Source organism: Cervus elaphus, chromosome 3 (genome assembly GCF_910594005.1).
Source record: "Cervus elaphus chromosome 3, mCerEla1.1, whole genome shotgun sequence".
NCBI classification, from domain to species: Eukaryota; Metazoa; Chordata; class Mammalia; order Artiodactyla; family Cervidae; genus Cervus; species Cervus elaphus.
The window spans coordinates 31,295,426-31,309,916 of NC_057817.1; the positions used below are offsets into that span (position 1 = coordinate 31,295,426).

Genomic DNA, 14,491 nt, shown 5'->3' on the forward strand with positions numbered 1-14,491 from the left:
TGTGTCTCTTTTTCTGTCTTGCATATAGGGTTATCATTACCATCTTTCTAAATTCCATATATATGTGTTAGTATACTGTATTAGTGTTTATCTTTCTGGCTTACTTCACTCTTTATAATGGGCTTCAGTCAGTTTCATCCATCTCATTAGAACTGATTCAAATGTATTCTTTTTAATGGCTGAGTAATATTCCATTGTGTATATGTACCACAGCTTTCTTATCCATTCGTCTGCTGATGGGCGTGTAGGTTGCTTCCATGTCCTGGCTATTATAAACAGTGCTGCAATGAACATTGGGGTACACGTGTCTCTTTCAGTTCTGGTTTCCTCGGTGTGTATGCCCAGGAGTGGGATTGCTGAGTCATATGGCAGTTCTGTTTCAAGTCTTTGAACATTAGCTGCCCAGACTCCTTGTTAGGCACCTGCAGTAAACCCTGCACTTCTTTCACCACAGCCGAATGTCAGTAAATTGGTGCTACTGTACATGGGCAAATGGACCCATGTTGGTTTAATTAACACTACTTCATAGAGTTGTTGTACATATAGAACAATACCTGACTATTTGGGTATTAATTATAAATATTGACTTATTTTATAATCACCTTGATTTCATTATCTTGCAAAATTTGAAAACATACCAGTTTCTAAGCATTAGCTCACGTCTAAATCTTCCTCAAGCTAATACTCCCGCTCTTCCTTACTGACAATATTCAGAGCCAGTTCCAAGATCTAACAGGTATTTTTCAGTTCTGTTCTCTCAGGATGAAACTTCTGACTTGTCACTGTTGATCATTCAGTCCTTAACATCAGTTTTTTCCCCCCTTGGCTCTCACGACCTGCATTCAGATGTTTCCCTGAAAACATCTCTGAACTTTGACACAAATATCACCAACATATCCTTCTGAGAAATGTTTAGGAATTCAAATCATGAGGACAAAGGAAAAAACCTGAAGGTCAGTTAAAGATCAATGCACAGCTTCCCATGTCATTCCCAAATGTCATATACTGAGAGTAAGTGCATGAAATATGTTGTGACCCATCTTGCCTCCTTTCAAACCCCACTAGATAGACAACAGAGAGTGTTCATCAAAGCCAAAGCTTCAGCACAAAAGTTACAAAAGCCTACACTAAATAGAATCCACTGAGTCTTTTAAAAGTATCAGTATGTTTTATTAGTAAATCTAAAGTTGAGTTTCAAACTGTGACCCCAGAGAATAAAGGACATCAGCTTTTCTGTCTCCTGGGCTGTCAGGCTCAGCCAGCCAATTATTGACTGCTTAATCTGTACATGCCCTTCTAAAGGTTTATATGTGGGAATCATTCGCATCATGGGTTTTCCTAGCATAGTATTTAGAATCAGAGAGTAAAATAAATAAGGAGATGCCCAAGTGGTTGGGCTTAAGACCGTCAGAGAGAAACTCCTCATACCTTTTGTTGAGGGTTTAAATGTCCTAGTGGCTAGTGGAAAAAAAAGCAGAACCAAAAGGAAAAAAGAAAAAAAGCAGGACCAGTCCAAAGCTGATAAGGATGCATGTCCTGGAGCTTCAGGGTTCGTCATTTGTGAGGCTTTTACTGTGAGTTAGCAATAAAAATAAATCATCTGAAGTTCCTGTAATTGGATTATAAAAATATTGGTTCCTATGGATACAGAGACCTCTCAGCCTCAGGAAAGATAAATGCAACAGGAAGTCTGAGCCATAAAAAGCCCAGAGCTTGGTAATTTCATCCATGATTCTCTGAAATTTTTTCTCTCTTCCTCTCCCTTCCTCCCCGACTTCCTCTCTTCTGATTACTTCTTTCCTTCTTCTCAGTGACCTCTTTCTTGCTCTCTGAGATCACCCTGGGTCTTCTTTTCACCCTGGGTTTTTTCATAGACTTTCTATGCCTGGACAGTGAAACAGATTTAGACTTTCATATTTTTTATGCTGTGGGATTTATGTGTTCACCTCTCTGAACAGTTACTTGGGAAACACTGTCTGTCCAAGGTGACTTATGTTGGGCAGTGGGAATGGGGATTTCATGTACTTAGGGTTCAAGCTTTGTATTAGCCTAGACTCTCAGAGTCCAATGAAAGTAGGGTACAGAAGCTAGGCTAATAGTGCAGGAATAGGGAGAATATAGGAAAGTAGATGGTACAGTTTTGGTCCTTTCAAGGGCCTAACCACATGTACCTAAAAGGTTCACTTTTTTGCTTTTTTTAACTCTATCTTCAAGATTAATCAAATTTATATAGATGCCAAAGCATGCAGGAGAGAGGCAGAAATCAAGAAAAAATTAAGAAAAAGATAAAATTCAGTGATGTTAAATTGTTCCATACTTGCCTGCTTTCATCCCTCTTTCTAGTTCCAGGGCCTCCCAGATACCCATGGGATTTATTCTACCTCTGACTATCCAAACTGCCCTATTTGGGGTCATATCCTGTGGTCTCCCATGCTCAGTGAATAGAGAAAACACTGAACCTCTCGGTTCCCCTTTTCATTAAGCCATCAACAGCACTATCACTGGGATTGTGACTAGCTATCACTTTTACTTTAAATATATATGAGGCTAGCAAACTGTTAGGAATCTTTTGGTATAATCTCATTCTCAAGGAATATTTCCCATCTGTCTTTTTTTTTGGAAAGGGTGCTGTAAGGCACATGCCAGGTTACTGAGCTCAAATTCCAGCTCCATCACTTGAAACCTTTGTGGCTTTGGGCAGGTTGCCGAACTACCTTCTGCCTCAGCTCTTCATCTATTTTTCAAGAAGTCAAAAGATAAAGGATAAATACAGCCAGTATCTTGTAAGATTTATGTGAGAAATAAGTAGGTTAATATATGTAAAGTGCTTGGGGTAGTGTCTAACATCTTATTCACCTTATTAGCACCATCATCAACATTTCTCATTGGTTCTAGAGGTGTTACCGTTGAGCCTGATTCTAAGTGCTATCCCACATTTAAATACATACTCGTTCTAGTGTAATAGATGGTAGAACAACAGAATGAATACTAAAATAGCCCCCAAAATTCAGCATCCTGCTGATCTATGAAGTGTAACTGGGCAGACGTGTTCTCATATTGTCATTTTTACAAACTGATAAACTCACTTCCCATTAGGAGCAACTTTCTGACTAACTTTTACACTGATCTCTCTTTTCTCCTTGTAAAGATGAACACATCTCTTCTTCTGCTATGCTGGATCTGGTCTCACCAAAACTTCAGTGTGAGTTGGAGGCACTGTGATCTCTCTGGAAGGGTAAGTAAGCACAATGAGGCTGAAAGAGAGCTGTGGGATAATTGAATCAATTATCTGCCTAACTCACATAGAAAATTTCAGACACAGAAAAGTTCATATTCTTGCTGATAGTGGCCTCAACTATCTTTTACTATTTTGTTTTGGGTTTGCTAATATAACTACCAGAGAGGTTGATTGTTTCCAACAGGATTTGACAGATGCAGAGATAAAGGGACTCAAAATTTACTTTGTTCCAGCATGCTGTTTCCTTTCATTGTTAAATTTGAGTAGATTTGAGCCATCTGTGCTGCATATTAGCCTGGTGGGAACACCAGAGATATAAACTGAGTCTAATAAAGTCCCATCATCAAGGAAGATATATGAATATTCAATATTAATAGTGGAGAAATGACCAAAAAGAACAAAGACTGAGAAGGTGACTGCGCTATAGGATTTAACCTGTTGCAAATCCATTGGGCAACACCAAAGTCAGACTTGGTATAAGGGCAAAGCTTGAGAATATAGAGCAGACTTATATCCTAAGAGGACTGATCAGAAAACTATATGGTGTAACCAAGCCAAGGCAAGAGTTTTCATGAATAGGTATATAAACACTTAGGTATAACCTAAGTGTTTAGCTGCAAGTCAGGTATGAAATTGGGCATGAGGAAAAGGCTAAGAGAAGAAATCCCTGAATGCTGGACAAGAATGACTTAAAATTTAAAAGGAAAAAATTATTCATATCACAGTTGAAGTGCAGTCTGTCCTAGGTTGTGTTCCTCTTGGTGTTTGTCATATGATGTCTGAACAAATGGGCTTCTGGAGAAGTAGAAGAATACACAAATGGGAAGAAGGACTATGAATGGAATCTTTGGATTACAAATGAATAGATAGATGACTAGACAGATGGGCAAAGGATAAACTGATGATGGATAGATGAATGGATGGGAGGTTATAGACTGAGTGTAAAGTTTTTTTTTTTTATTATTCCTTTTTGTAAAATATCAATAACATAAAACTTACCATTTCAATCATTTTTAAGTGTCATGGGTTTTTAAACAATATTTTCCAGTATAGTCAAAAAGTATGAAACAAGTGTGGGATGACTGCTTGAATGCAATGATCAAAAAGGCACTGGTAGATGCATAATTAAGGTCCATACCAGATTCTTCAGAGTTGTAATAGTATACAGTACAGTCACTGTTTCAAGTCACTGTCTTAAAACATCATAATGCCATTGGAGGGAAAAACAAAGAAACACAATAACACATGCACTAACTACCAGATCATGTGGTTCATGTGATGGTATACAGGGAAGAGTTATTTAATGTGATCTAATAAATTACATCAAGCTGTGGAGAAAAAGTAAGATGATAGGCACTGAGAGAGGGCATAAGAGGGCAGACAGACTGAAACCACAATCACAGACAACTAGCCAATCTGATCACATGAACCACAGCCTTGTCTAACTCAATGAAACTAAGCCATGCTATGTGGGGCCACCCAAGACAGACTGGTAATGGTGGAGAGATCTGACAGAATGTGGTCCACTGGAGAAGGGAATGGCAAACCACTTCAGTATTCTTGCCTTGAGAACCCCATGAACAGTATGAAAAGGCAAAAGATAGGACACTGAAAGATGAACTCCCCAGGTCGGTAGGTGCCCAATATGCTACTGGAGATCAGTGGAAAAATAACTCCAGAAAGAATGAAGGGATGGAGCCAAAGCAAAAACAATACCCAGTTGTGGATGGGACTGGTGATAGAAGCAAGGTTTGATGCTGTAAAGAGCAATATTGCATAGGAACCTGGAATGTTAGGTCCATGAATCAAGGCAAATTGGAAGGGGTCAAACAGGAGATGGCAAGAGTGAACACTGACGTTCTAGAAATCAGCTAACTAAGATGGACTGGAATGGGTGAATTTAACTCAGATGACCATTACATCTACTACTGTGGGCAGGAATCCCTTAGAAGAAATGGAGTAGCCATCATAGTCAACAAAAGAGTCTGAAATGCAGTACTTGTGATGCAATCTCAAAAACGACAGAATGATCTCTGTTCGTTTCCAAGGCAAACCATTCAATATCACGGTAATCCAAATCTATGCCCCGACCAGTAACGCTGTAGAAGCTGAAGTTAAACGGTTCTGTGAAGACCTACAAGACCTTCTAGAATTAACACCCAAAAAAGATGTCCTTTTCATATTGGGGCCTGGAATGCAAAAGTAGGAAGTCAAAAAACACCTGGAGTAACAGGCAAATTTGGTCTTGGAGTACAGAATGAAGCAGGGCAAAGGCTAATAAGTTCTGCCAAGAGAACGCACTGGTCATAGCAAACACCCTCTTCCAACAGCACAAGAGAGGACTCTACACATGGACATCACCAGATGGTCAACCTGAAATCAGATTGATTATATTTTTTGCAACCAAAGATGGAGAAACTCTATGCAGTAAGCAAAAACAAGACCAGGAGCTGACTGTGGCTCAGAGCATGAACTCCTTATTGCCAAATTCAGACTGAAATTGAAGAAAATGGGGGAAACCACTTGACCATTCAGGTTTGACCTATATCAAATCCCTTATGACTATACAGTGGAAGTGAGAAATAGATTTAAGGGACTAGATCTGATAGACAGAGTGCCTGATGAACTATGGACAGAGGTTTGTGACATTGTACAGGAGACAGGAATCAAGACCATCCCCAAGAAAAAGAAATGCAAAAAAGCAAAATGGCTGTCTGAGGAGGGCTTGCAAATAGCTGTGAAAAGACCCAGAGGGATAGGGTGGAGAGGGAGGTGGGAGGGGGGATCGGGATGGGGAATACATGTAAATCCATGGCTGATTCATGCCAATGTATGGCAAAAACCACTACAATACTGTAAAGTAATTAGCCTCCAACTAATAAAAATAAATGGAAAAAAAAAAAAGAAGGGAAGTGAAAACCAAAGGAGAAAAGGAAAGATATACCCATTTGAATGCAGAGTTCCAAAGAATAGCAAGGAGAGATAAGAAAGCCTTCCTCAGCGATCAATGCAAAGAAATAGAGGAAAACAATAGAATGGGAAAGACTAAGATCTCTCCAAGAAAATTAGAGATACCAAGGGAATATTTCATGCAAAGATGGGCTCAATAAAGGACAGAAATTGTATGTACCTAACAGAAGCAGAAGATATTTAGAAGAGGTGGCAAGAATACACAGAAGAACTGTACAAAAAAGATCTTCATGACCAAGATAATCACAATGGTGTGATCACTCACCTAGAGCCAGACATCCTGGAATGTGAAGTCAAGTGGGCCTTAGGAAGCTTCACTACGAACAGGGCGAGTGGAGGTGATGGAATTCCAGTTGAGCTATTTCAAATCCTAAAAGATGATTCTGTGAAAGTGCTGCACTCAATATTGTCAGCAAATTTGGAAAACTCAGCAGTGGCCACAGGACTGGAAAAGGTCAGTTTTCATTCCAATCCCAAAGAAAGGCAATGCCAAAGAATGCTCAAACTACCACACAATTGCACTCATTTCACACACTAGTAAAGTAATGCTCAAAATTCTCCAAGCCAGGCTTCAGCAATATGTGAACCGTCAACTTCCAGATGTTCAAGCTGGTTTTAGAGAGGCAGGGGAACCAGAGATCAAATTGCCAACATCCTCTGGATCATCGAAAAAGCAAGAGAGTTCCAGAAAAGCATCAATTTCTCCTTTATTGACTAATCCAAAGTCTTTGTGTGGATCACAATAAACTGTGGAAAATTCTGAGAGAGATGGGAATACCAGACCACCTGACCTGCCTCTTGAGAAACCTGTATGCAGATCGGTAAGCAACAATTAGAACCGGACATGGAACAACAGACTCGTTCCAAATAGGAAAAGCAGTATATCAAGGCTAAGTCATGTCCAACTCTTGAAACCCCATGAGCTGTAGCCTGCCAGGTCCTCTGTCTATAGGATTTCCTAGATAAGAATACCAGAGTGGGTTGCTGTTTCCTTCTCCAGGGGATCTTCCTGACCCAGGAATTGAATCCAAGTCTCCCGCATTGCAGGTAGATTGTTTACCAACTGAGCTACGAGGGAATCCTGATTCAATTCAGTTCAGTTGCTCAGTCGTGTCTGACTTTTTGTGACCCCATGGACTGCAGCACGCCAGGCTTCCCTGTCCATCACCAACTCTCCGAGCTTACTTAAACTCACTTCCATTGAGTTGGTGATGCCATCCAACCATCTCATCCTCTGTCGTCCCCTTCTCCTCCCGCCTTCAATCATTCCCAGCATCAGGTTCTTTTCCAATGAGTCAGTTCTACACAACAGGTGGCCAAAGTATTGGAGCTTCAGCTTTAGCATCAGTCCTTCCAATGAATGAATATTGAGGACTGATTTCCTTTAGGATGGACTGGTTAGATCTCCTTGTTGTCCAAGGGACTCTCAAGAGTCTTCTCCAACACCACAGGTCAAAAGCATTAATTCTTTGGTGCTCAGCTTTCTTTATAGTCCAACTCTCACATCCATACATGACTACTGGAAAAACCAAAGCTTTGACTAGATGGACCTTTGTTGGCAAAGTAATGTCTCTGCTTTTTAATATGCTGTCTAGACTGGTCATAACTTTTCTTGACCAATCCCAATTGCTGCCCCGCAAATAGATTCCTCACTACCATCTTTCCAGAGTCCATATAAATATGCATTATGATTATTTTTCTCTTTCTGACTTACTTCACTCTGTATAATAGGCTCTAGGTTCATCCAGCTCATTAGGACTGACTCAAATATGTTCCTTTTTATGACTGAGTAATATTCCATTGTATATATGTACCATAGCTTCTTTATCCATTCAGCTACTGATGGACATCTAGGTTGCTTCCATGGCCTAGCTATTGTAAATAGGGCTGCAGTGCACATTGGGGTACATGTGGCTTTTTCAATTTTGGTTTCCTCAGAGTATATGCCCAGTAGTGAGATTGTTGGATCATATGGTAGTTATGTTTCTAATTTTCAAAGATATCTCCATAATGTCTTCTGTAGGGACTATATCAATTTGCATGCCTACCAACAACACAAGAGAATTCCCTTTTCTTCACACCCTCTTCAGCATTTATTGTTTGTAGATTTTTTGATCATGGCCATTCTGACTTGTGTGAGGTAGTTTTTGATTTGCATTTCTCTAATATTGATTTATGTTGAACATCTTTTCATGTGTTTATTAGCCATCTGTATGCCTTTTTTTGAGAAATATCTTTAGGTCTTCTACCACTTTTTGATTGGGTTGTTTGTTTTCCTGGTATTGAGTTGCATGAACTGCTTGTTTATTTTGGTAGTTAATCCTTTGTCAGTTATTTCATTTGCTGTTATTTTCTCCCATTCTGAAGGTTGTCTTTTTACAATGTTTTTGATTTCCTTTGCTGTGATGCATACAAGTTTTTAATTTTGATGAGGTCAACTTTGTTTTTCTTTAGTCACTTATGCTTTTGGTAACATATCTAAGAAGCCATTACCTAGTCCAAGATCATGAAAGGTTATTCTTATATCTTACTTTAAGAGTTTTATGATTTTAGCTCTTATATTGATAATTAGGTTATTGATCCATTTTGATTTAATGTTTGAATGTGGTTTGAGGATAGTGATCAGTTTCATTCTTTTGCATGTGGATATCCACTTGACTCAGCACCATTTGTTGTAGAAACTCTTCTTCCTTTATTGAATGGGCTTGGTACCAATGTGAATTTGCAACAGATTTAGGTGTTTTTTTTTTCGGGCCTCTCAGATCTGTTCCATTGGTCTATAAGTTTGTTTTTATGCCACTAACACAATGGTCTGATAACTAAAGCTTTGTAGTAAGTTTTGAAATCAAGAAGTATAAGTCCTCTAACTATGTTAATTTTTTAAAGAATTTTTAGCTATTCAGGACTCCTTGCAGCTCTGTATGATTTTGATGGTTATATTTTCCATTTCTGCAAAAAGAAAAGGTCATTGAAATTTTGATAGGAGTTGCATTGAATCTGTGGATTGATTGGGTATTACTTACATCTTAATAATGCTAAGTCTTACAATCTATGAACAGGGAATCTTTCCATTTATTTAGATCGTCTTCTTTCAGCAATGTTTTGTATTTTCAGTGTTCAACCCTTTCACTTCCTTAAGTTTATGCATAGGTGTTTTATTCTTTTGGATCCTTTTGTAAAAAAAAAACCAAAAACCTCCCAATTTCTTTTTCAGATTGTTCATTTGTAGCTTATTGAAACACAACTAATTTCTCTGTTTGCTTTTATGCCCTGGAACTTTGTTGAAAGTTTTTATTAGCTCCAGTAATTTTGATGTATTCTTTGTGATTTTCTATATATAAAATCATGTCTTTGCAGTTTTATTTATAATAGTCAAGATATGGAAGAAACCTGTGACTGTTTATAGGTAAATGGATAAAGAATATGTTGCACATATAAATATGTACACACACACATATATACATACAGTGGAATACTGTTCAGCCATTAAAAGGATGAAATCTTGCCATTTGCAACAACATGTAAGGATCTGGAGACTATATGCTAAATTCAATAAGTCAGATAAGACAAATATTTTATAATTTAATTTATGTGGAATCTATAAAACAAAGCAAATGAACAAACATAACAAAACAGAATCATGGATACAGAGAACAAAAAGGTGATTGCCAGAGGGGAAGGGAGTGGGGATAAGTGAAATAGTTGAGGAATATTAAGAAGCACAAACTTCTGGTTAAAAATAAATGAGTCACAAATATAATATGATATTGCTTATATATGAAATCTAAGAAAAAAGGTACAAATGAACTTATTTACAAGGCAGAAATAAGAGTTACAATAGGGAGGCTCCTCCCCTCTGGGCAGTCACTTTTTAACAAAGGTGTATCTATGATTCTGTTTTGTTATGCTTTTTTGTTTGCTTTGTTTTATAGATTCCACATAAATTAAATCATAAAATATTTGTCTTTATCTGACTTACTGAATTTTGCCTAACACTCTCTAGATCCATCCATGTTGTTACAAATAGCAAGATTTCATCCTTTTTAAGGGCTGAATAGTATTCTGGGGTGTGTGTGTGTGTCTGTGTGTGTGTGTATGTGTAGAAAGCAAACTTATGCTTCCCAGGGGGTAAGTGCAGGATGAATTGGGAGATTGGGATTGAAATATGCACACTATATATATAAAATAGATAATAAGGATCCACTGTATATATAGCACAGGAATCTCTATCCAATCCACTGTAATGACTTACAGGGTAAAAAGGAGTGAATACATATATAATGTATCACTGAGTCACTTTGCTGTATTCCTGAAACTAACACAACAGATCAACAATACTCCAATAAATTTTTTTTAATATAATAAAATTGGGAAGTCAACAAAAAATAAAAAAATAAATGAGTCATAGGAATTAAATGTACAGCATTGAGAATGTTGTCAATAACAATGTAATCACTTTGCATGGTGACAGAGGGTAACTAGATTTGTTGTGATCATTTTGGTAATGTATAAAATAATTGAACCTTGTACACTAGGAGCTAACAGTGTTATAAGTCAATTATGATTCAAAAACAAATAATCAAATAAACAAGGAGACTCATAGAAAAAGAAATCAGATATATGGTTCCCAGAGGTGGAGATTGGGGGATAGGGAATTGGATTAAGGTATAAGCTTCTAGATATAGGATCGATAAATACTAGGGATATAATGTACAACAAGATTAATATAGTTGAAACTTGTTAAAAGTGTAAATTCTAATCATCATCATCAAAAGGAAAAATGTTTTTTCTCTTTTAACTTTGGTAATGTATATGAGATAATGGATGCTAACTAAACTTATTGTTGGAGTCATTTCATGATGTATGTAAGTCAAATTATTACACCCTAAACTTATACAGTACTTGTCAATTATATCTCAGTAAAACTAGAAGAAAAATTCTGGTTAGAGAATTTAGGCCATAAAATGATGTAAAAGTCATCCAAATTGGAAAGGAAGAATGATTCATTACAAATGACATGATTTTATATATAGAATATTGAATCATCCTTGCATCTCTGGGATAAATCACACTTGACTATGGTATATGAGCCTTTTAATGTATTGTTAAATTCAGTTTGCTATTATTTTGTTGAGGATTTTTCCATTTATATCCATCAGTGAAATTTACCTGTAATTTTCATTTTTTTTCTGGTGTCTTTCTCTGATTTTGGCATCACGGGTTGCTAATCTAGAATAGGTTCAAAAGTATTCTTTCCTCTTCATCTGTTTTGTTTTTGTTTTTTTGTTTTAAATAGTTTGTAGAGAATAGACATTAACTCTTCTTTAAATATTTGGTAGAATTCACCAGTAAAGCTAATTGGTTCTGGACTTGGGTTTGTGTGAATTTTTTTTCTGATTCAATTTCACTACTAGTAATTGCTCTGTTAATATTTTGAATTTCTTCATGATTCAGTACTGGTAGAATGTATGTTTCTAGGAATTTACTCATTGTTTTCTAGGTTGATTTGCATTGTCGTATTAATTTTAGGTGTACAGCAAAGTGAATCAGTTATAAATATACATATATTCATGCTTTTTAGATTCTTTTCCCATAGATGTCATTACAGAATATTGAGTAGAGCTCCCTGTGCTACACAGCAGGCCCTTTTTAGTTATCTATTTTATGTACAGTAGTGTATATTCATCCTCATCTCCCAATTTATCCCCCCCCTTAAACCCTGATAACTATAAGTTTGTATTCTACATCTGATTTTATATTTCTATTTTGTAAATAAATTCATTTGTATGCTTTTTAAAAAATCCACATATAAATGCCATCATTTTATATTTGTCTTTGTCTACTGTGCTTCACTTAATATGACAATCTCTGGTTCCAACTATGTTGATGAAAATGGCCTTATTTTATTCTTTTATGGCTGAGTAATATTTCATTGTATGTATGTACTACATCTTCTTTATTCATTCCTCTGTTGGTGGACATTTAGGTTGCTTTTATGTCCTGGCTGTTGTAAATAATGCTGCAATGAACATTGTGGTACATATATCTTTTTGAATTATGGTTTTCTCCAGGTATTTATGCCCAGGAGTAGGATTGTTGGATTATATGATAGCTCTGTTTTTAGCTTTTAAGGGACTTCCATGCTGTTTTCCGCAGTTGCTGTACCATTCACATTTCCACCAAGTGTAGAAGAGTTTTCTTTTATCCACACCCTGTCTAACATGTATTGTTTGTATAGATTTTTTTTTATGATAGCCATTGTGATCAGTGTGAGGTGACATCTCAATTGTAGTTTGATTTGCATTTCTCTAATGATTAGTGATACTGAGGATCTTTTCATGTGCTTTTTAACTGTCTGTATTTCTTTTTTGGAAAAACATCTATTTAGATCTTTTGTCCATTTTTTGATTGGGTTGATTTTCTGACACAGAGCTGCATGAGATGTTTACATATTTTGGAAATTAAACTCTTGTTGCAGATATTTCTTCATTTGCAAATATTTTCTCCTATTCTGGTGTTGTCTTTTTCTTTTGATTATAGTTTTCTTTGCTGTGCAGAAGCCTTTGATTTTAATTAGATTTCATTTGTGGGTTTTGTTTGTTTTTATTTTTATTACTATGAGGTGGTATTACCGTGATTTGTATCAAAGAATGTTCTGCCTCTGTTTTACTCTAAGAATTTTATAGTGGGTGGCCTTACATTTAGGTCTCTGATCCATTTTGAGTTTATTTTTGTGTATGGTGTTAGAGAATGTTCTAATTTCATTCTTTTACATGTAACTGTCTGAATTTCCTGGATTGTTGAGGAGGCTGTCCTTTCTCCATTATCTATTCTTGCCATTGGTGATTTGATAGGTAATTTGATAGGGATTATACTGAATCTGTAGATTTATTTTGACAGTATTGATTCTTCTAATCCAAGAACATGACGTATTTTTCCATCTGTTTGTATTATCTTCAGTTTCTTTTATGAGCATCTTACAGTTTTCAGAGTATAGGTCTTTTGTCTCCTTAGGTAGATTTATTCCTAGGTATTTTTCATTGTTGATGCGGTGGTAAATGGGACTTAATTTCTCTTTCTGATATATTTTGTTTTTAGTATATAGGAATACAAGTGATTTCTGTGCATTAATTTTGTATCCCGCAACTTTACTGCACTCATTGATGAGCTCTTACAGTTTTCTGGTAACATGTTTAGGATTTTCTGAGAGGCTTCCCAGGGTGGCACAGTGGTAAAGAATCTGCCTGCCTATGCGGGAGATGCAAGAGACATGTCTGAGTTGGGAAGATCCCCTGAAGTAGGAAATGGAAACCTACTCCAGTATTCTTGCCTGAAAAATTCCATAGGCAAAGGAGCCTGACGGGCTACAGTCCATGGGGTTGCAAAGAGTCGGACACAGTTGAGCAGCTGAGCACCCCCGTGTCATCTGCAAACTGTGACAGTTTTACTTCTTCTTTTCCAACTGGGTATTTTTATTTCTTTTTCCTCTCTGATTGTCGTGGCTAGGACTTCCAGTACTATGTTGAATAAAAGTGCCATTAATGGATGTACTTGCCTTTTTTCCTGAATTCTATGCTTTCTGGGCCTAATATCTGTTTTCTTTCCCAGGTTGGGAACATTTTCAGTTATTATCACTTCAAAATAACTTCTCTGCCCCTTTGTCTCTCTCTTCTTCTGGAATCCCTTTGATGTGAATGTAAGTATGCTTGATGTCTCCTAAACAATTTTTAAATTCATCTTTCTTTTCTCTCTTCTTCTTACATGATTTCTACTATTCTGTCTTATAGTTTCCTTGTTCATTTCTCTGTTTCATCTAAACTACTGTTGATTTTTTATAGTATATTTTTTATTTTAGTTATTATATTATTTGGCTCTGTTTGGTTCCTCTTTAACTCTGTAAACTTCTCACTGTGATTATTCATTCTTCTCCCAAGTTTGCTCACCATCTTTATAATTAAGTCCCCTATATAAGAATAAGTTCCATGAGACAAGTGCTCGGGCCTGGTGCACTGGGAAGACCCAGAGGAATCGGGTGGAGAGGGAGGTGGGAGAGGGGATCGGGATGGGGAATACGTGTAACTCTATGGCTGATTCATATCAATGTATGACAAAACCCACTGAAATGTTGTGAAGTAATTAGCCTCCAACTAATAAAAAAAAAAAAGAAATAATCTGCAAAAATAAATAAATAAATAAATAAAATAGGCTTTGGTTGTTTCGAAAAAAAAAAAAAAAGAATAAGTTCCATTCTAAGAGTGTGTTCATAAGTCCAACAAAGTTAGC

General features: G+C 36.7%; 1 long non-coding RNA gene across 1 annotated transcript; it reads left to right on the forward strand.

The window, feature by feature from the left end:
* Positions 1-940: 940 nt before the first annotated feature.
* Positions 941-13,882, forward strand: LOC122679111. Its single transcript, XR_006336330.1, has 3 exons — positions 941-953; positions 3,149-3,235; positions 13,817-13,882. It is a non-coding gene; the product is annotated as an uncharacterized LOC122679111 (long non-coding RNA).
* Positions 13,883-14,491: the final 609 nt, after the last annotated feature.